Source organism: Pleurodeles waltl, chromosome 6 (genome assembly GCF_031143425.1).
Source record: "Pleurodeles waltl isolate 20211129_DDA chromosome 6, aPleWal1.hap1.20221129, whole genome shotgun sequence".
NCBI lineage: Eukaryota > Metazoa > Chordata > Amphibia > Caudata > Salamandridae > Pleurodeles > Pleurodeles waltl.
Window position 1 is genome coordinate 560,138,216 of NC_090445.1, and position 23,845 is coordinate 560,162,060.

General features: G+C 46.1%; 1 protein-coding gene across 1 annotated transcript in view; it reads right to left on the reverse strand.

Annotated features, from left to right (window-relative positions):
- Positions 1-23,845, reverse strand: part of AMPD1 (adenosine monophosphate deaminase 1) — a 1,595,039-nt gene that overhangs the window by 954,071 nt on the left and 617,123 nt on the right. The gene's annotated exons all lie outside the window — the stretch shown is intronic.

The window sequence follows — 23,845 nt, forward strand, 5'->3', positions numbered from 1 at the left end:
AGCATGGGCCATGGGCAGAGCCAGAAACCTAGGTCCTCCCCGACATGCCACTACCCCACCACTCTCTTTCATGGCTTGAACCTTCAGCTGCTTTACCTGCACCATCACTCCCAGAACTCCAGATAAGAACACACCCACAACACCCATCCTCACATACACTCAATCACCTACAAACACACCGATAACCCTCATACACCAATATCATGCATGCTCCTCAAACCCTCTCGCTTAGCAAGCGTTCCACAGGGATCTGGGACCTGCTGGACAATACCGCCCTGACCTCCTCTTCCTCACAGAAACACGTCTGACCACATCTTCAACGACAGACATTGGTTATAAGACCACCCTCAAGCCTATGTAAACAGACCTAGAGGAGAAATCACCATCGCCTACAGAGACATCTTCATCTGCATAGCGTCTGCTGAAGCCGGAACAAATTACATGGAGCAACTCAACTTTAAATTACACATCACAGCTTTAATCTCTTGGGAGGCCTTCTTAGGGCCACTTTAGTTCTCCATTTTAGCTTAGTTTTACATGTTATATTTTGCATATTTTAGGCTGGCATAGGTTTTAGCAATTATATTTACAAACTTCATAGTTGCACAATATTATTCTAAGAATACACTATAACTGGTGCTTGTTTTTAGTAAGCTTTTCTTGACATGTAATCTATACACTGTGTTCAAGGCTAGGAATATAGAAAAAGTATCTTGATGCTTGTGGTCCCTGGAGACAGCTCCTGTATCCTAGATATATCATCACGCCTCTAACACAGTGTGGTTTTGATTATATAAATGGTGCACTGCCCTACAGGGTTCAAAGGAGCACTCCAGCCACAACTGTCCTATAACAAATCTTGTGTTCGACATGCAGCAGGGTTGTTGTTCATCTTCCATCTTGCAGAGAAGTATTGCCAACTTCACTCTAGACCACCACCCGGGCTCATCTCTCCTGGTATGGGGGTCTCAGTCTCTCCTCCTAGATTAGGCAGAGGGTACTCCTGCAATGCTCTCAGTGATAGGTAAGAAGACATAGAGATAAAATTGTCATGGTTGGATTATTCTTTTTATTCATCATGTTGCTACTGTGGTTATGATGCTTTGTTTTATCTGCCTAATAATCACAGCTCATTCTGCAAGAATATGATTGCTTCAATAAATGTTTGAAAACTTTATTAAGATCTTTCTTATGTTTACCCTGGGCATGCCTGAGTAAAACAACAAAAGGGTGAGATATGTTTCCACAACTTCCTTGGGAGTCAGAGTGTCATTTCCGAGGTTGCTGAAATCGTCTGTTACCCTGGGAAAGGTGATGGCTAAGGTGAGCTAGCTAGGAATTGGGCTGACAGCTTCTGATGGTGCATACAGACTTAATCTGCATGTCCTGAAGATCTGATGTCCTAGCACACAGTCCTACCTCTTAGTGGGAACTGTATAATACACCCTGCATGGAACCCTATTCTATAGCCCCCTGAATCAACTTTATAGACCTCATCGCCCCCCAAGTCCTTGACTCCAGCTCTTTCATCCTTCTTGGAGATCTACATTTTCATCTTGAAGACTGGTCTGACCCAGACTCAGCTGCCTTTCTTGACAACCACCAAAACCGAGGACTAATTCAAAGTGTCACAGAGTGCAACCATACCAACAGGCACATCTTAGACCCCAACTTTGCATCTTTCAACAACATCATGATCAACGCACCAAGATCCTTCACTGGAAATGGCTTCACAAACAACATCCAGCAATGCAGAAGAACCCCCACAGCGGGACCAGCACACCAACACTGGAACAAACTACCAGAGGCTGATTGGAAGGCTGACCTCTGCAAGAACAAACCAGAACCCTAGGGCCTCCTAGCACATGCATCAAGAACTTTATCAAGATGATGACTAAATGCTCCAACACTCTGGCCACCATGAAACAAAGCAACATATAAAAAACTAGAAAACAAGACAGTTGGTACACAGAAGACTTTAGAATGACCAAGCAGCCCTGCAAACAACTGGAATGAAATGAGAGGACTAACAGAAGGGAAGCCTAAAAATGCGCTTTCAAAGCTGCATAGAGAAGGTATCACCAGCTAATCCAAGAGGAAAGCCTTAGTTGAATGGATAAATGCCAGCACCAACTACATCAAAGAAATATTTGCAGTCGTTAAAGACTTTACCATACCCACGGCTGCCACTGGCAACATCAACCCATCAGAAGCTCTTTGTAAAGGCCTCCCAAACATTTTCTGCTGCAAGATCGCAACCATAAACAGAAATTTCTCCCCACAACTAAACCCTCTGGCCCTCTCCAGAAATCTCCCAGAAGCAAACAAAGACAACACAGTCACCACATGGGATGCAATTACCAGGGAGGAAACCACAACAATCATAAAAAGCATTCAACCAGTGGCCCTGGCAGACCTCTGCTACCACCACACCTTTGACAAAGGAGCCGTCCCTATAAGCAAGGCCCTCACCCCCATCCTCAATACCATCATTAGTACAGCCACCATCCTGGAACCATGGAACCATGGAAACATGCAGCCTTCAATGTTCACCTAAAGCAACCCCCAGGCGACCCGACCAAACTTGCCAATTACTGACTGATATACCTCCTTTCCTACCTAGCCAAAGTTCTTGATGTCACGCAATCAGGATTTATACCCAACACAGCGTGTAAATGGCCCTTATAGCAGCAACGGATGATATCCAGATAAACCTCAACATGAACAAAACAGCAGCCCTCATCCTTCTACACCTATCAGTAGCCTTTGACACCACCTCTCACCCCATTTCAGTAGGATGAATCTACGAAGCAGGCATCAAGGGGCACAACCTCAAATGGCTCTGCTCCGTCTTCACTAGAAGAAACCAAACTGGCAACACAACCCCCTCCGAAGCACAAGATTTTATTGGTGGAGCCCGGCAGGGTTCATCACTCAGCCCAACATTCTTCAACATCTATATGACTCAGCTGACTAACATCATACGAGCTCACAACATAAACATCCTCTCTTATGCTGATGACATGCAACTGATACTGTCCATCTCGGACAAAGCACCCATTACCAGGAACAAGTTTACCACATGTATGACAGAAAAGGCTGCCTGGATGAAATCCAGTTGCCTCAAACAGAACTTGGACATGACATAAGGGGTGTTTTAAAAAAAAACACTTTGCAATGAGACTTCATCTGGTGGCCCAAAGAACTTGGACCCGTGCTTTGCACGCAAGTGAGAAACCTAAGAATCATCATAGACAACAAATTGGATATGACCTCCCAAGTCAATGGGGTGGTATTGTCCTGGTTCAAGGCCCTAAGGATGCTGTAGAAAATGTTTAAGTGGCTACCAGACAACACCAGGCTAATGATCACCCAAGCCCTCACCACCAGCAGACAAGACTATAGGAACAATGTGTATACAGGGATAAACAACCAGCTCACAAAAAGACTTCAGATTGATAAAAATGCAGCAACCAGACTAGTCCTCAACCTCCCACACTGAGCCCACATCACTCCACGTCTCAGAAAACTCCACTGGTGCCTAATACACAAGTGCATACACAGTAAACTCCTCACTCCTCCTCCTCACTCCTCCTACAATGCTCTCCACAGTACTGGCTCAGCTTACCTGAACAGCTGCATTCACTTTCACCAATCTTCCAGACATCGCTGCTCTGCCGGCCTTTTACTAGCACATACCCCACACATGCACAAAAGCAGAGCAAGGGGCTGCGCCTTCTTCCGCCTGGAAACTAAAGCCTTGAAAGACTTCCCACATCACATCAGAGCCTCCTCTTTTTTGACTTTTGCAAGAAGCGAAGACCTGGCTTTTTGAGTAAGCCTTCCTAACCTGCGATCTCACACCTGTTAGAGAGCACCTGGATGCCCTCAAAGCTGATTAGCATGCTATACAAACACCAATAACATACAATGGCATTCCAGTACAGGTTCCTGTATAACCTGGCAGCTCTTAATTTTCTAGTGTTCCTTTGTGAGTGTTTGTTATTCACAGGTGAAGGTATTCATCGGAAGGAGCAGTGTGGGAGATTACAGCTGTGTTTTGATGAATTTAGGTGTTGGTACAAGCAGTATACGAGAGTCCACAGATCAGCTTTTGCTGCTGGTGGATAACAATCTCATACTTTGAGGGGTGTCAATGGCTGGAAGATGCTATATTCTGCTTTAGATGAAAGCTCTGCTATTGCCACTCAGACTCCAAAGGGTATATACTCTTGTATGGGGATGTGAGCGTTCAGAAGGCTCAGTGGAACTTGTGCTCAGAAATATATGTTTTGTTTAAAGAAGTAATGTGCTTCATTACCACTCCCATTCTCATCTATGTTTTATCCCTAAGCCTTGTGCCATTAGTACACTCTTTTATTTAAACAGTGCCTGTTTGCCTCCGACCATGACTGTGCTACAGAAGGAAATGAAAACAGATGCCTGGATGGTGTTGCAACCCTTAAATGTTGTCTTTTTGCATGAGGACAATAAGAAGCTTTCCTTGTTGATGTACCATGAGAATAATCCCATGGTATCATTGCAGGCAGGGAAACAGATGGAAAGGTCTGCTCTCAGAGGGCAGCAGCATTGGTCATGGTCCAGTCCGCTGAGAGTGGACTCAGTGTTTGCTCCCGCTTAGCGTGAGTTTTGAAACTGCTCCTGCCAAGCGAGAGCAAACACAAGTTCCCCTGTGTGAGAAAGTAGCCTCTTTCTAGCATGGTTACCACCACTTTTGGCCTGTTTGTGAGTGTGTGTCAGTATGTTTTTACTGTGTCACTGGAATCCCCTAGCCAGGACTACAGTGCTAATTGATAAAAACCTATATGTCAGTATGTTTTGCCTGGCTTACTGGGATCTGCAAGCCAGGACCCCAGTGCTCATAGGTTGTGGCCTAATGTGTATGCCTGTGTAGTGCCTAACTGTGTCACTGAGGCTCTGCTAACCAGAACCTCAGTGCTTATGCTCTCTCTGCTTTTAAATTTGTCACTGTCGACCAGTGACTTAATTTACCAATTTCAACTGGCATGCTGGACCCCCGCTTATAAGTCCCTAGTATATGGTATCTAGGTACCCAGGGCATTCGGGACCAAGAGATCCATATGGGCTGCAGCATTTCTTTTGCCACCCAAAGGGAGCTCAGATAAACCCTTGCACAGGCCTGCCATTGCAGCCTGCGTGAAATAATGCACAAGTTATTTCACAGCCATTTTCTCTGCACTTAAGTAACTTATAAGTCACCTATATGTCTAAACTACACTTACTGAAGGTTTGGTGCAAAGTTACTAAGTGTGAGGGCACCCTTGCACTAGCAAAGGTTGTAGGATGCTGGCCTGGCTTATAGTAGGTACCTTGTGGTACTTACACCTTGTGCCAGGTCCAGTTATCCCTTATTAGTAGGATAGAGGTGTTTCTAGCAGCTTAGGCTGTTAGAGGTAGCTATGGCAAAGCAGCTTAGGCTGAACTAGGAGACATGCAAAGCTCCTACTATACCACTTATATCATATAGCACAATATCATAAGAAAACACAATTCTAAGAGTTACTAAAAATAAAGGTACTTTATTTTAGTGACAATATGCCAAAAGTATCTCAGAGGATACCCTCACTTAGGAGGTAAGTAATATACACAAATTATATGTACACAAACCCAAAACAGGTACGTAACAGTAAGAAAAGTAGTGCAAACAATGTAGAATCACAATAGAATGCAATAGGTAGACATAGGCCTAGGGGCAACACAAACCATGTACTCCAAAAGTGGAATGCGAATCACGAATGGACCCCAGGCCTATGGGCGATTGTAGAGGGTCGCTGGGACTGTGAGAAAACAGTAAGGGTGTCCAAGAGACCCCACCCCAAGACCATGAAAAGTAGTAGTTAAGTTACCCTACTACCCCAGAAAGACAGTATAGTCGTGATAGGGGATTCTGCAAGAACCACAACTGCTACCAAAGCACTAAAAACGGATTTCTGGACCTGAGGACCTGTAAAAGAAGGGGACCAAGTCCAAGAGTCACACAAGTGTCCAGGGGGGGAAGGAGCCCACTAAACCCCGGATGAAGGTGCAAAAGGGCTGCCTCTGGGTGGAAGAAGCCAAAGATTCTGCACCAACGGATGGTACCAGGAACTTCCTCTTTGGTGAGAAGATGTCCCACGGCATGCTGGAGTTTGCAGAAGTGTTTCCACACAGAAATACCGCAAACAAGCCTTGCTAGCTGCAATAGTTGCGGTTGAGGATTTTGGGTGCTGCTGGGGCCCAGGAAGAACCAGGATATTGCCCCTTGAAGGAGGAGACAGAGGGGCCGTTCAGCAACTCAGAGAGCCCCCACAGAAGCATGCAGCACCCGCAGAAGTACCGGAACAGGCACTTAGAAGATCTGAGGACAGCGGTTGACTCAGAGTCACAAGGGAGGGTCCCACGATGTCGGAGTCCAATGTTGGGCAATGCAGGACGGAGTGCTGGGGATGCCGGATAGGCTGTGCACAAAGGAAGTACTGGAAAAGTGCACAGAAGCCAGAGCAGCTGCAAATCACACAGTACACAGGTTTGCTGTCTGGCGTGGGGAGGCAAGGACTTACCTCCACCAAATTTGGACAGAAGGGCCACTGGACAGTGGGAGACACTTGGACCCAGATCCTGTGTTCCAGGGACCACGCTCGTCAGGATGAGAGGGGACCCAGAGGACCGATGATGCAGATGTTTGGTGCCTGCATTGGCAGAGGGAAGATTCCGTCGACCCACAGGAGATTTCTTCTTGGCTTCCAGTGCAGGGTGAAGGCAGACAGCCCTCAGAGCATGCACCACCAGGAAACAGTCGATAAAGCCGGCAGGATGAGACACTACAATGTTGCTGGTAGTCGTCTTGCTACTTTGTTGCAGTTTTGCAGGCGTCATGGAGCAGTCAGTGGTCGATCCTTGGCAGAAGTCGAAGAGGGAAGTGCAGAGGAACACTGGTGAGCTCTTGCATTCGTTATCTGAGGAATAGCCCAGAGGAGAGAAAAAAGTCAAAAAAGGAGGTTTGTCTACTAAGAAGGGAGGCTGGGCTACTGAAAGAGGTAAGCACCTATCAGGAGGGGTCTCTGACGTCACCTGCTGGCCCTGGCCACTCAGAGCAGTCCAGTGTGCCAGCAGCACCTCTGTTTCCAAGATGGCAGAGGTCTGGAGCACACTGGAGGAGCTCTGGGCACCTCCCAGGGGAGGTGCAGGTCAGGGGAGTGGTCACTCCCCTTTCCTTTGTTCAGTTTCGCGCCAGAGCAGGGCTGAGGGATCCCTGAACCAGTGTAGACTGGCTTATGCAGAGATGGGCACCATCTGTGCCCATCAAAGCATTTCCAGAGGCTGGGGGAGGCTACACCTCCCCAGCCCTTCACACCTATTTCCAAAGGGAGTGGGTGTAACACCCTCTCTCAGAGGAAATCCTTTGTTCTGCCTTCCTGGGACTGGGCTGCCCAGTGCCCAGGGGGGCAGAAACCTGTCTGAGGGGTTGGCAGCAGCTGCAGTGGAGAACCCGGAATGCAGTTTGGCAGTACCCGGGTTCTGTGCTAGGGACCCGGGGATGCATGGAATTGTCCCCCGAATACCAGAATGGTATTCGGGTGACAATTCCATGATCCTAGACATGTTACATGGCCATGTTCGGAGTTACCATTGTGACGCCATATATAGGTAGTGACCAATATGTAGTGCACGTGTGTAATGGTGTCCTCGCACTCACAAAGTCCAGGGAATTTGCCCTGAACAATGTGGGGGCACCTTGGCTAGTGCCAGGGTGCCCACACACTAAGTAACTTTGCACCCAACCTTCACCAGGTGAAGGTTAGACATATAGGTGACTTATAAGTTACTTATGTGCAGTGAAAAATGGCTGTGAAATAACGTGGACGTTATTTCACTCAGGCTGTAGTGGCAGTCCTGTGTAAGAATTGTCTGCGCTCCCAATGGGTGGCAAAAGAAATGCTGCAGCCCATAGGGATCTCCTGGAACCCCAATACCCTGGGTACCTAGGTACCATATACAAGGGAATTATAAGGGTGTTCCAGTGTGCCAAAGAGAATTGGCCAAATTAATCACTAGCCTGCAGTGACAATTTGAAAGCAACGAGAGAGCATAAACACTGAGGTTCTGGTTAGCAGAGCCTCAGTGATACAGTTAGGCGCCACACAGGGACACATACAGGGCATACATTATGAGCACTGGGGTCCTGTCTGGCAGGATCCCAGTGACACATGGGCAAAAACAAACATACATACAGTGCAAAATGGGGGTAACATGCCAGACACGGTGGTACTTTCCTACAAAGGTGCCCCCACATAGTTCAGGGCCATTTGCCCAGACTTTGTGAGTGCCGGGACATCATTACACGTTTGCACTACATATAGGCTAGTACCTATATGTAACTTTACAATGGTAACTCTGAATATGGCCATGTAAATTGTCTAAGATCATGGAATTGTCACTCCATTCCAAATCTGGTATTAGGGAGCCAATTCCATGCATCCTGGGGGCTCCACCATGGACCCCCAGTACTGCCAAACCAGCTCTCTGAGGCTTTCACTGCAGACACAGCTGCTGCTACCTCACAGAGAGGGTTCTGCCCTCTTGGGTTCTGGGCAGCCCAGTCCCAGGAAGGCAGAACAAAGCATTTCCTCTGGGAGCTGGGTGTTCCACCCTCTCCCTTTGGAAATAGGTGTTACAGGCTGGGGAGGGGTAGCCTCCCCCAGCCTCTGATAATGCTTTGAAGGGCACAGATGGTGCCCTCCTTGCATAAACCAGTCTACACTGGTTCAGAGACCCTTTGTCTCCTGCTCTGGCAGAAAACTGGACAAAGTAAAAGGGAGTGACCACTCCCCTGTCCATCACCAAACCAGGGGTGGTGCCCAGAGCTCCTCCAGTGTCCCAGACATCAGCCATCTTGCTTTGCAAGGTGTGGGGGCACTTTGGAGGGCTCTGAGTGGCCAGTGCCAGCAGGTGACATCAGATTCCCCTCCTGATAGGTCCACACATGATAAGGTAGCCAATCCCCCTCTCAGGGCTAATTAGGGTTTCTCCTGTTGGTTCTCTTCAGATTCTGCTTGCAAGTTTCCTTCAGGAATCCTCTGCAACAACTTCAGACTCTTCTGACATCGGATCAACCGCAGCCTGCTCCAAGAAACGCTGTAACTGCAACAAAGTGTCTACAAGAGACACTTTTCTTCAGCAACCTCAGCTCCAAGTCAGCAACTGCACCAGCTTCCATGGTGTCTACGTTCTGGGGACTCCCTATCTTCATCCTGCACCAGAAGAACTGAAGAAATCTCCCGTGGAGTGACAGAGTCACTCCACTGCTCCAAGCAGGCACCTTCCAAGGTGATGACCAGTACCCTGAGACTCCTCTCACAACAACGAACGTGCTCCTAAGGACACAGGGGGTGGACATCATCAACATAGACTGTCCTGAGGTCCTGCTGACGCAATTTGGAGGAGGTAAGACCTTGCCTTCCCGAGCACAATGGTACACCTGTGTACTGTGTGTTCTTCACCTCCTGAGGCCTCTGTGCACTCTTTGCAAAATTCCTGACCGAATTCCCCAGCACTCCACCCAGTGACACTCAACTTGCTGAGTTGTTCTCCGGTGGCGTGGGACCTTCTTTTGTTGTGCTGCATCAACTGTGTTTTGCACCTCCTTTGAACCTGGATCCTGCAGCTTCTGGGGGTGCTGGCTGGCACCCTGAGTGCTCTACAAAGTGCTGAGAGCCCCCTCTTTCTCCTCACACAGAGTTGAGGCCCCCGGGTCCCTCCTGGGTCCATCCAGCGCCATTTTGATGAAAAACACACTTTTGTCGTAGCCAAGGCTTGTTGGCACCTTCCAACACAAAATCTCATCTGCAACAATCTTCACACTGTGGGGCATCTTTTGCATCATGCAGGAACCAGCTGGCATCTTCTTAGGGTGCATTTCTGCAGTCTTTTACTAACCAGGGACTCTTCGTTTGCACCCTCTTCTGGGTTGGCAGGGGCTCCTGTCCTCCTGGACCTTCTTTCAACTTCTGGACTTAGTCCCCTTCCTTTTCAGGTCTTCAGGTCCAATAATCCAGCAGTTGTTCTTTGCAGACTTGGTTGGCCGCTGCAAAATTCCCAAAATGAGGTATAGTGTGTCCTAAAGAAACTTGCAGTACATTACTGCTGCTTTTCTGGGCTCTGGGGTGGGGTAATTTAGTTACATTTACTGTATTATTACTCTCCCAGCGCTTCTGCACACACTACCCTTGTCTAGGGGGGAATTTGTGATTCACATTCCACTTTTTTAGTATATGGTTTGTGTTGCCCCTAGACCTATTTTCTCCTATTGCATTCTATAAGATTTCCTACTGTTTGCGTTGTTCTATGACTATTTACTTGTCTAATTTTGGTGTCTAGTGTATATATTGTGTATAATACTTACCTCCAGAAGGAGTATTGTCTCTAAGATATTTTTGGTACTGTGTCACCCAAATAAATACCTTTATTTTTGGTAACACTGAGTATTGTCTTTACTTGTGTACATGTACTGTGTAGCTATAAGTGGTATTGCATGAGCTTTGCATGTCTCCTAGTTCAGCCTAAGCTGCTCTGCTATAGATACCTCTATCAGCCTAAGCTGCTAGAACACTACTACATTTCACTAATAAGGGATAACTGGACCTGGTATAAGGTGTAAGTACCCAAGGTTCCCACTACAAACCAGGCAGCCTCCAACACCCTGCCCACGCTAGTACAGACAGAGAAACTGATAAGTCCAAGTGGTTGGCACTTTGGGACATAGCATGAGACGGCCCTGAGGGGTGAGGTCCCCAGGGCCATTAATGGCTCCGGGAGGGGGGCTGCATGGCCCCCATCCCTTTTGAAACCGCAGACGGATAGGGGTCCCCATTTCTGAAGTCGCCCTGGGGAGGGGGCCACATGAGCCCCCCCTTCTCCCCAAAAACGTAGATTAATCCCCCTGGGACCTGTCTCAACCAGGGGGCATTAAAAAAAAAACAAGCAAGGAAGACTGCTTATTTTAAAATTTTGCTGTGGATCCTCCACAAATCTGCTGCAAAATTTTAAAAAAATGTATTTGGTTCTAGGTGGTGTCCCTGTGGGACCCCACTACCAGACCTAGGGAGTCAGGGTATTCCTACCCTACACCAGCCGGTAGTTATTGTTAGGGCCTAATTTCCATAGAAACAGCATTTTATGATTTGCTAATAACATTTAACCCCGTTTGATGAATCTTCACAATATTTCTATAGCTAGCTTGCCACTCACTTTAGATGCTGCTGAAAAGTTTTGGGGTGATTCATAAAGCGGTGGGAGAAAAATTGGGGGTCATAAAACAAGTTTTCCCCATGCAATTTCCCATAGGGATTTTAGATATGACTACAGCCTGAACTGCTGAACGGAATTACACCAAGTTTGGGAGAAAGCTATATCTTGGTCCAGAAAGATCTTTTTATAATTTGGTGAAATCTGTTCAGTAGTTGTGAAGTTATTAAATAAAAAATATTTATGTATATCTAGAGACGCAGATCCATGTGCCAACAGAAAAGCTGTGACTTGGGACATGGTTCCCGGGGGTAGGAGGGGTTGAAGGAGGAATTAAAATAAAATATAATATATGTGGGGTGAGGATAGAGGTATCATGACCCCATTGGACTGATGGAGGGGTCTGTGAGGGACCCCTCATGGGCAACAAATTGCCAAAAATGTTTTCTTGGGGGCGAGCAAGGATCTGCAGATCCTCCGAAGTGCTCAGTGTGGCCCCTTTGTAAATCCACAATGGATTAGTTAGTCCAGACCCCAATAAAAAAAAATGCACTCAGAGACCCACTCACTGACCCACAAAACCACTACCACACCCACGCAAACACCCTCACTGCTACTCCAACATGCATTCACACTCACTCACAGACCCACAAAACCACTACCACACTCACTCACAGACCCACACAGATACTGACACACCAACCCACATCCCACATAGCATAATCGGATCTACGGTTCAGTCACGCATCCTCCCACAATATAATAGGAAGACCCCTTATTTAGCCAGAAATCATGGGGGATCCAGGGTTCCGAGTGAGAAATTTTAAAAAAAGGATTTGAAAAAAAAAAGAACCAATGTTTTGGAAAAGGATGGCTCTGAAAAGAGCCTTTGCATTTAGTATGTGTAGATGATAATTACACATAGAACAGTATGCAGTCTTTTCAGCTGTTGAGGAACACCCTGTTGCCTTTGTTTTTTAAATGGACTCTGTCTTTTCATTACATTCCGCCAACATTGAAGCGTAAGTTGGTATGGAATGTAGAGTTCATGCTGCTGTCTCAAAGAAATGCAGAAACAATTTTATTGAAATGTTTGAAATGTTTCTTGGATTTCTCTATATGCAGCCAAACTTTGGTTGGCCAGTGGAACTTCTGTCTTTGGCAAGTGTTGGAGAACTCCAAGGCAGTATGTGGGAAAAGTGACATCAATTTACCAAAGGTATCCTTCATTAGGATTTCCAGCCCTCCCACAGTAATTTTGCCTAGGTCACTGCCACCACAGTGCACAATCATGACGTTTGGATGTTGGCAATCCACAATGCTTTCAAACAAACGTAGCACTTGATGCCACTTCAAGCCTCTCTGGCGAACCCAAGTATTGTCTACATTAGGCAAACCTAGATCCCTGTCAATGCCACTTTTCACTTTATAGCACCCTCTCTGGCACAAAACACAAAACCACAGCCCACAATCCAGACTCTGGTCATTTTGGAGACAAGCAGGAATAGCACACAGGAAAAGTCTGCAGCAGAATGAGGCAGTTTTGGAGATGAAAGGCAGTTAAAATGAAGGACAGAAAGTAAAATATAACAAAACATATTTGACTGGATGGTGGAGATGTGCAGGGAACTAAAATTAGATAGGGACTTTAAGAAAAAAAGTAACTAACTGTGACTGGCTTTGGAGAAATAAAAAAGTTATGTTGTTTGGAATATGCTTGGAATTGCAAACAGTCAACAACATCTGCTACAGTTAATGTGAAGTTAGTATAATGTTGAGAGAACGTTTTGTGAAATTTTGACCTACTGGTAGGCAGAGACTACTAGAAACCTCGTTACTATGGAAACAGAGCTAACAGAGTGTGGGGGAAGGGAAAAAAAGTGATTGAACTGAAGTTCAAACTGTGGCACAAAAATTACGCAGTGGGGAGTGTATGTGTTATAATTGACTTTTTTTTAACCAAATAACATATAAATTAAAAGCATTGACAGCAGATTGTTGAATGGTTTTAAGGGCATGCAATGCCCTGCAGTGGATCCATGGATCCACAAAAAAAAACTAACAAATTGGGCTTCTTTCCAGGAAACATGTAAAGGGTTAAAAATAGTTACAATTTAGGAGTGGCATCACGCAATAAAAGATGAAAGGACGTCTGTGATTTGCTAAGTACAGCAGTAGGAGTGACAACACAGTGGTAAAGGTAGCCATTATTTGTACTTTTCTACTGAGAATGGAGGAGGATTGCCATTCTATTGACTTTAAATTTGCAGTTGAAAACATGTTAACAGATATTAAAATAAATGTGGAACAACAGCAAAGAGATTCTACAGGTATGTGAATTAGGTTATACTATAAAAACGTATCTTAAAAAACCTATGAGTGTATAAGCTGAAGGAATACATGTAGTTTATAGACACTACAGTAAAAGTCAAAATAGAAGGAAGGTTAGATGAGAACATGAAGTAAAATATAGTGAACAGCAAGGAGGAAGAGGAATTGCTATACTGAAAATATAGTTGTTGTATTAAGCCAGTATGGAGTAATGTGTTTGAAACTAGATGTTGGTGCTTGCTTATAGTAAATAATTAATAGTATGTAAACTGCACCCACTCACAGTCAAATAGACACTTACACACCCAGTTACACTCCTACAAAAGCACCTATATGCCCACTACTCAAATAGACAGTTACTGATGCACAGTAAACTACACATAAAACCATTCACACACACATTTACTCACCTATACATCCACTCACAGAGTCATTCACACACTTATGCAGGCACTGTCACACCCACACACCGATTCAGCCATTCATGTACCCAGCACTCAGACTGTCAGTTACACATGCACATAATACCCATACACCCAGTTAAACATCCAGTCATCTGCCCATACAGGTGCTCACATACCTATTTACAAAACCATACAGCAACTCATCCACCCAGTCAGACAGCAACAGAAGCACTTACACATTCAATCACACAGCACTTATGGATCCACCACTAACACAGCCACTTGCACCCATAATTATACACTCAAAATCCTACTAACATAGCCAGTTACCAATCCATATAGCCACTTACAAACCCATTTAGACACCCATACAGTTACTAACACACCCTCACAGCTACTTACACATCCAATGACACACCCATGGAGGCACTGATACACTTACTCATAGATCCACTCACCCACAGATACACCCAGTCACTCACCTGCAGCCACTCATATACCCATTTGTATACTCATACCCAGACACTTACACAGCCCGTTACACACTGACATAACCCCTTATGTAGCTACTCACTTACTTATAGTATTTAATGTAAAAATAGATGTATTCTATATTTGCTTCAGGTGTTTCAAAACAGAGGATATACCATGTGAATACGCGTTCACCATACCTCTAGACAGTTTTTGCTGAATGTATAGCAATGGACACATTTTAGCAAGAATTTGATTCTCCTGAAGGGATAGAGAAATAGTTTCAAATGCTAGAAGAATTGTTTGAAGGTGGTAAGTCCTATTAGTTTTCATCCTGCTGTTCCCCTTCTCTTATCTTCAGCATAAGATATCTTAACTTTGAAACTCTCTTCTTCTGAAGGAAAGCAAGAACAATCATCAAGCTATGATTTTGAGTCTATCTCTAGAGAGATGTGAAACCCAAATAACTGATTTAGGGTATGGTGTGTAATGTAGATGGTTGGAGGCTTAGGCTAAATTCACAATTTTTTGAGGCACGGCAGCAAGTCACCTTGCTGTGCTGCCCTGCGTCAAAGGGAAAGTGCAGGAACGGAGTGCATTTAAGCAATATGGCATAATCCTGCTCTGTCACCATTTCGGCTGCCTAGAACCAACGGAGGAACCCTTGCATCTGCACAAAAACTATTCTGGGGACTGTTTCCTCTTTTTATGTGTGCTGCAGAATAGCCTCATGAAACATGTCATGTGTGATGCAATATATGGAATAATAAGCCATGCATGGTGAGGGTGTGGCATGGTGTAGGCTGCAGGGCCTGGCCTGCATCCAAAAACCTACATGTGAGCAACCACTGCCAGGCATGGCCTTTTGCTGTGAGCAGTGTGGGGATGGGTGCAAAACCCCAACAGATTGCCAATCTTTTGTTGAATGCTGCCAGGCCCTGCACCCAAACCCCGTAGGCAGCCAAGACTCTGTTGCTGACCAAACCCTATGGTCTTGAAGCTCCCAAAGGCCCTATATTTCTATTTTTCACATCACACAGTACCACAGTGGTACCACAAAATTGCTAGTAACTATAACTCATGCCCTTAGGTAGCTGTAATTTGGACCCCTGCCATGCACAGTGCTGTCATCAAAGATGTTTTTTTCAAATGTTGCAGTGATGTCAATCATGTCATGAGTAACATGTGGGGATCTTAGCAGTGCATGGTGAAGGTGCGATTTATAGTTACCTTAAGACACTAGAGTTACTAGAGATAAATATAAATAGTGAATTTTAGTGTTTCTTAGAGTATAAAATGTTACGTTGTAATTGAAATCTTCCCCTAACTATAACATCACTGTAGGAAAGTGCTATTGTTTGCATGGTTACCCCCCACTTTTTGCCTAGTGTTGATGCCAACTTTGATTAAAAGTGTGTTGAGACCCTGCTAACCAGGCCCCAGCACCAGTGTTCTTTCCCTAAAATGGTACCTTTGTTTCCACAATTGCCACAGCCCTGGCAAACAGGTAAGTTCCCTTGTAAAAGGTACCCATGGTACCAAGAGCCCTGTGGCCAGGGAAGGTCTCTAAGGGCTGCAGCATGTGTTATGCCTCCCTAGGGTATAGGGGACCTTTCACTCAGCACATGGACACTGCCTTTCAGCTTGTGTGTGCTGGTGGGGAGAAAAAGACAAAGTCGACATGGCACCCCTCTTAGGGTGCCATGCCCACAAACCACTGCCTGTGGCATAGGTAAGTCACCCCTCTAGCAAGCCTTACAGCCCTAAGGCAGGGTGCACTATACCACAGGTAAATGCATAGCTGCATGAACAATGTGCCCCTACAGTGTCTAAGTCCATTCTTAGGCATTACAAGTGCAGTGTAGCCATATTGAGTATATAGCCCAGAGGTTTGTCATTACGAACTCCACAGCATCATAATGGCTTCACTGAATACTGGGAAGTTTGGTATGAAACTTCTCAGCACAACAAACCCACACTGATGGCAGTGTGGGATTTATTGAAAAATGCACACACAAAGGGCATCTTAGAGGTGCCCCCTATATGTTAGCCAACTGCTAGTGTAGGACTGACCGGTCTTTGCCAGCCTGCCACTTTCAGACAAGTTTGTGACCACATGGGGAGAGTGCCTTTGTGCACTCTGTGGTCAGAACAAAGCCAGTCCTGGGTGGAGGTGCTTCACACCTCCCCCTGCAGAAACTGTAACACCTGGCAGTGAGCCTCAAAGGCTCCACCCTCGGGTTACAGCTAGTTGAGATGCCCCCCACCCCGGACAGAGACCCACTGTTGGCGGCAAGTGCAGTGGGAAAATTATGGAAAGCAGGGAGGAGTGACCACCCCAGCCATACCTAAGGTGTCCAGAGCTGAGGTGACCCCCTCCTTGCCAGAATCCTCCATCTTGGTTTGGAGGACAGGGACCAATAGGGATAGGAATGTTTCCCCTCCCCAGAGGGAGTGGGCACATGGAGGGTGTACCCACCCTCAGGGACAGTAGCCATTGGCTACTGCCCTCTGGCCCTTAGCAAGCCCCATAATCACCAGATTCCTGGTGACCTACAAGAAGAAGAAGGACTGCTAAGCTGTAACTTCCAGCAGAGAAGAAGGAAGATGACAACTGCTTTGGCCCCAGCCCTACCGACCTGTCTCCTGCTTCAAAGAACCTGCAAAAAGACCAGCCACGCGCCCAGAGGGTCCAGCAACCTCTGCCAACTCCAGAGGTTTTCCTTGCACCCAAACGTACCAAGAACTCCAAAGGACAGCTACTCTGTTTGAAGAAACCTACAATTAAGGATTCTCACCTCACTCCAGATGCTTGAGTCTTGACCCTTGTGCACCTGACGCCCACTGCCCGTGTCCAGGTGGTCAACCCAGAAAGGCAATTGCGAGCAAGTGCCCACCATGGGCTGACCTCTCAAACCCCCACGACGACGCCTGTAGAGGGAATCCAGAGGAACCCCCTGACCGCGAGCCACGGATGAAGATACTTGACGCCTAAAGGACACATTGCACCCGCAGCTGCCTGGACTTGAAGAAACCAACCCCACCGGTACCTCATCATTCAGCAGGCAGCCCTCCTCCCTGTCCAACCAGTGGTATGCCGGAGACACCCCTTTGGACCTCACCTACAGCCTCTGAGTGACTCCCGGGGTCTCCCCTAGACCTGCATTGGAAACCTGAAGTTCTGTTTGCACCCTGCACCAGGCCGTTCTGTGCCGTTGAGGGTGAGTTTTTGTTGCATACTTGTGGCCCTTCCAATGCTCTTCTAATCCCCCCTGGCCTGCCCTCTGAGTTGCAAGTATTTACCTGCTGGCTGACCAGAGTCCGAGTACTCCCTGTCTCCATAGGAGCCCACGTTAAATCTGCTCAACTTTGAACTCTGCACCCGGCCGGCCCCGTGTTGCTGATGGTGGGTGTTTGGGGTTAACTTGAACCCCAACCGGTAGACTTCCTAAAAACTGGAGACGGAGACTGTAAGTGTTGTACTTACCTGTAAACAGCTCTAACTTTTCTTTACCCCGGAACTGTTTGAAAAATGCAGCGTCCATTTTTTAAATAGCTTTTTGCCAATAATTCAGAAACTGTATTACTTACCTATTTCAAACAAAGTACTGTTGATACCTGTGTGTACTACAAAACATTTAAGGTACTTAGCTGCACCTTGAATTTTGTGGTTCTAAAAATAAATTAAGAAAATATATTTTTTGCAATATAAAAACCATTGGTCTGGAGTTAAGTCATTGAGTGTGTGCTTCTTCTATTGTATATGTGTGTACAACAAATGCTTTGCACTTCCCTCTGATAAGCCTAACTGCTCGAACACACTACCACAAAGAGAGCATTAGTATTGTCTACTTTAGCCTCCGAGGAATCCCTGGACTCACAGAGCCAGCTTCCTACATTCACTTTAACCATTTTTTTTCCTGTGAATTTCTAGGGTGTTTTTACCTAAAGTAATATCTTATTACAGTGCACAGCAGAGAGTTGGCCACATTTAGTGGTGAGTTGGCTTCTTGTGGGTAGCCACCTGTACCATGCACCTTTGGTGAAGCTCCGTGCCGAGAGAGGGGGGTCGCGCATTCCCCTTCCCCCAAGCCACTATAGCCCCAGGGACACTATCTCCAGTACTTTTTGTTTTTAAAAATAGAAGTAGGGCACTAGTTATTGTTACTGGAGCTTACCATAACTATAACTGCTGAATTTCTATGGTTTTGTGCAAGTAAAATGTAAACCTAACTATAAGGTCCCTGTGACCTTTGTTTTTTTTAAGTGAAAAGGCACTTACCTGACGATGTTCTCCTCTCCTCTCATCATGCTCCTGGAAGGTCCAATGCAGGACCAGGAAACTGCACTAAGAAATTCCTGATGATGCTTTCATGCTGGTAAACAGCATGAAAGAAGAATCAAGTTTGGAGGGAGGGCCTCTCTCTCTCAGAGTTCACAATAGCACTGGAAGCCTGTGCTTTTTCTAATCCAGCTGGCTTACGACAGCTAGATTAGAGAGGTTTAAAGTGTGCATGTCAGACTGGCCATCGCAACACGGCCGGCAAAAGGGACATGCACACTTTAAACTAAAGTGCACAGCTCCCTGCTGTTGTCACTCAGTAGCAATTGCCTCTCCCTGTCCTGACGCTCTATTCAGGATGGGGTGCTGAAAACGAAAATGGTAATAACTAAACTTTATTACCATTTTATTTTGCAGTTCTGGGAGCATTTTTGGGGGCATTTTTTTTGTGGGGCGACACTCCTCCACTCATGTGGAGGGGCCGCTCAGTTTACACTGCCCCCATCTATGCTTTCAGACACCGATATAGATTGTTTTTGAAGAATGTCACAGTTTGTGATAAAATCGATTACTTTACAGTCCCACCTCACCGTCTGGCCAGAAACTAACTCAGAGAAGTAATTATTTTGTTTGAAGTTTATTTTTGTTTTGCCCTAGTGTGCACAGTCGACTCCTGAAGTCCATGCAGAATACAAGTGAGGCTGCCAGCACATTATGAGCCCAAGCACTTACAGTGACTTTGCAGAGAATCCAGTGTGAAAACGGTCCCTCCACACTGTAACAGACTGCATAGGGGAGCACTTTTAAAAATGTTCTCCAGATTCCCAGATCCTCTGCAATTTCAAGCAAAAACTTTAACAAAAATGCTTTTGTGCCCTGGCAGGGTCTTAGGGGAACCCCAGCAGCAAGGCTCAGGGATCACAGTATTCCTAGCCTGCCCCCTCTTCTTTTTTTTCACATTTGTTTTGGGGACTTGGCTGAAGTCAAATCCCAAAATGCCTGACTAGCACTTCCTGGCTGAAGTTTTGGCAGCAAATCAGATCTCAGCATGAGATCTCTGGGATGGGTAGAGCCTTCGGGTCCCTATAGATCTCTTTTTCTTTGAACCCCTTGTAAGCCATGGAAGTAATGGTTACGCTTCTCAGGCACAACCAGATGTAACCATTACGTCCGTGTACCAGCCCCCTTCCACCCCGCCCCCTCAACCCTCAATGACGTGACATCATCAAAGGGTGCAAGACGCAATGGAAGCCATTTGCTTCCAGCGTGTCTTCAAGGAGGAGGTGAGTTTCTCCTCTGGTGGGGGGGACTGCTGAAAAAGAAGCATCAGGGGAAAGGAAAGGCATCGCAATTGTGCAGCAGGAATGCCCACTAGAGACCTGGGATTTGTTTATGTGTGTATATGTGTGTGTGTCCTGTGTGGGAGAGTGACCCCTTGGGCAAGAGTCGCTCTCCTTGGGGGGGGGGGCTATGTATTGCTCGCCATTTCTGCCTCCCTTAGGGGCAGATCAGACTTTTATTTTTAGGCCCATCTGCCCCCAAAGGGGACAGAAAGCCACAAGAAACCAGGGATTGTTTTTGTGGCTGTTTTTTTTGTGTTAGGGGGTGGCCCCTTGGGCAAGGGTCGCCCCCAAGCGTCAAAAAGCACTATTGGGCAGTTCTGTACCCCTTGGGGGCAGGTTGGCCTATTTTGTTTAGGCCCATCTGTCCCAAGGGGGGCAGAATCCACTTAACGCCATGGATCGTTTATGTGCTTTGTATGGGGGTGGCCCCTTGGGCAAGGGTTGCCCCCTAAAGGGGACAATATAATCTATGCCATTTCTGCCTATTTTTTTTAGGCCCTTCTGCCCCCAGAGGGGGCAGAAACCATGAAGACACCAGGGATTTTTTATTTTTTCTTATTTTTTTTGTGTTTGTGAGGCACCTCCTTGGGCAAAGGTCACCCACAAACGGCAAAAAGCACTACTGGGCAGTTCTGTCCCATCAGCCTATTTATTTTTTAGGCTCATCTGCCCCCAAGGGGGGGCAGAATACACTTATCGCAAGGGACTTTGTTTGTGCTTTGTGTGAGGGGGTTGTTCCATGGGCAAGTGTCGCCCCCCAAAGGGGGCGATATATCCTATGGCATTTCTGCCCCCCTTGGGGGCAGATGGCCTATTTGTTTTTAGGCACATCTGCCCCCAAGCAGAGAACACTAGACACCAGGGAAAATTAAAAAATGGTTGGTGGCTGGGTGTTTTTCAAGTGGCAAAGTATTTGCATTTATGATAATAACAGTTTATTTCTCCTTTTTGTTCTAGTTCAAAGCTTTTGCTTCCTTTGCTATGGCTTGGTGCGGTTGGTTTTGGCAGTAGTTGTCCTGTGGTTTAAGTAGTTGCATGTTTTAGGTAAGTAAATAAATTTACTCCAAAGGAGTATTATTACCATGCATGAATTACATGTTTGTAGGTGGTGTACTGAATACAGGATTGTGTGTGAAATTGTCCTTAGATGTATGCACAATGATTATTGTGTTGACCTATGTTTAATTTGCTTTTCTTTTTCTTCTTTTTAGCAGAATATCATTGTTGATTGCTGTGGCTATGAAGAGTAGTTGTTGGTAAGTCAAGCTTTTTCAGGCAAGTGAGCAGTATAGTTTTTGAGTTTAAAACTCTTAGTGATAAAGCTACACTTTGTTTGTTACTTATCTTACAAAGTGCTGGTTGTTGGTGGTGCATTTGTCCAGTTGCTTTTTGTAGGAAGGATCATGGCTAGCCGTAGGATGACCGTTCAGCAGATTGTTGGTGTGCTTTTTGAGTCGTCTTCTGACCATGATTATGAGACTGACTCTACATGTGAGGCAGAGGAGGAAGTGCAAGATTCTGGAAGTGAATTTTCTGTCAGAGAGGAATCATCTGATGATGAAGCCACTCTCAGTGCTGATGAAGGGCCTGTTTCAGAGGAGGAATCTGATGTGCCAATGGTGCAGCAGCAAGCGTTGAAAGGCTTCCCATTGGAAGACCTGACATGTGAGTTGCACCACACATGGAGCAGCCACAGTCGCCTGCGTTTACTGGTTTTCCAGGGTGTTGAGTTAATACGGAAAACTTTTTGCCTGTCAACTTCTTTTAGTTGTTTATGGACGATACATTTTTGGAAGAGATTGTTGAGCAGACTCATTTGTATGCAAAGCAGTATTTGAGGGACAACACTGCCAGACTTAGGCCACACTCTAGAGTTAGCGGGTGGATTCCCACAAATCTGGAAGAGTTGAAAAAGGTCTTGAGGTTAACTTTTTTGATGGGGCCGATAAGGAACCCATCACTGTCTTCATATTGGTCCACTAGTCCCTTGATGGCAAAAGCTATATTTCCTGCAATCATGAGTCGTAACCGGTATGAGCTTCTTCTTCGGATGTTGGATTTTGTAGATAATGCTTTAGCCTCGCCACAAGATCACCCTGATTCTGATGGTCTTTTTAAGATTAAACCTGTCCTTGTTCATTTGGTAGATCCATGTTCCAGGCAAATAAATATCTGTAGATGAGTCTTTGGTCCTGTTCAAGGGTCGTTTGGTTGTTAGGCAGTACATTCCTAGCAAGAAGGCACAGTATGGAATTAAATTGTATATGCTGTCTGAAAGTATTATAGGATATGTTTATAATTTCCAGGTCTACACTGGTAGGAATTCTAGTATTGACCCCCATGGTTGTCCACCCACTTTTGGAATTAGTGAGAAAATTGTGTGGGACCTTGGTGACCTTTAACAAAGGTCTCCATTTATATGTAGATAACTTCAACATTGGAGTTCAGTTGTTCAAGGAGTTGTTCAGAGTGGACACTGTTGCTTTTGGCACAATCTGCTCTAATCGGAAAGGCTATCAAAGGGAGAGCTGGCTGTAAAAAACTTGAGAAGGATTAGTGCAGTGCCTTGCTGAATGATGAGCAGCTAGCTCTGAAATTTGTAGACAGGAGGGATGTGTACATGATAACTACCATCCATGATGACAGTACTTCACCTGTGGCTGTTTGGGGTCAAGTTGCTGAAGTGTGCAAACCTGTGTGCGTTTTAGACTACAATAAGCACATGGGTGGTGTTGATAGAGTAGATCAGAGGTTGGAACCTTACACTGAGGCTCGTAAGTCTTATATTTGGTATAAGAAATTAGCGGTTCACCTGTTTCACATTTAATGCTTTTGTTGTGTTCAAGGATAGTTCTCCAGAGTCAAGGATGACATTTGTGAAATGTCAGGAGTCTATCATAGCGAGCCTTGTTGTGCTGGAACAGGCAAGAGTTCCTAGAGAAGCAGTGGTGGAGGACGTGGCTAGATTGAAAGATCGTCACTTTGTCGAGCACATTCCTCCCACGGCCCCAAAAAACTTTCCTGCTAAGAGATGTAGAGTTTGTGCTCTAAGAGGTATCAGGAAGGACACTAGGATGTACTGCCCTGATTGTCCTTCAAAGCCTGGGCTGTGTGTGGGTGGCTGTTTCAAGAGCTACCACACACAGAAGAATTATTGGAAAATACAGTGGGTGTAAACTGCTGTTTCATATTTTCATATGTTCAGTTTCACGGTTGGCATTACTGTCATGTATTCAGTTAGAGCTTTTGTGTTTGTACTTTTGTACTTATTTATAATTAGTGGTTTCTTTGTTGTTTAAAAACAAAAAAGTGATGGCGGTGCGCGTGGGTTGGCGCTTGGCTGGCGGTGTGCGCGTGGTGGCGCTTGGCTGTCGGTGTGCGTAGGGTGGCGCTTGGCTGGTGGCGTGCATGGGGTGGCGCTTGGCCCTGTGGTGTATGTGGGCTGGCACTTGACTGGCGGTGTGCGTGGGGTGGCGCTTGGCTGGCAGTGTGCGAAGAGTGCGCTTGGTTGGTGGTGTGCATACTGTGGCACTTGGCTGGTGGTGTGAGTGGGGTGACGTTTGGCTGGTGGAGTGCGTGGGGTGGCGCTTGGCTGGCGGTGTGAGTGGGGTGGTACTTGGCTGACGGTGTGTGTGGGGTGGCGCTAGGCTGGCGGTCGTAACATTGACTTGCTGTTGGCTACTGCAACACACTGCCAGGCAAACGCCAGTCCACACACTCCCATCAGCTGGTGTGATTGCTGTATCAGG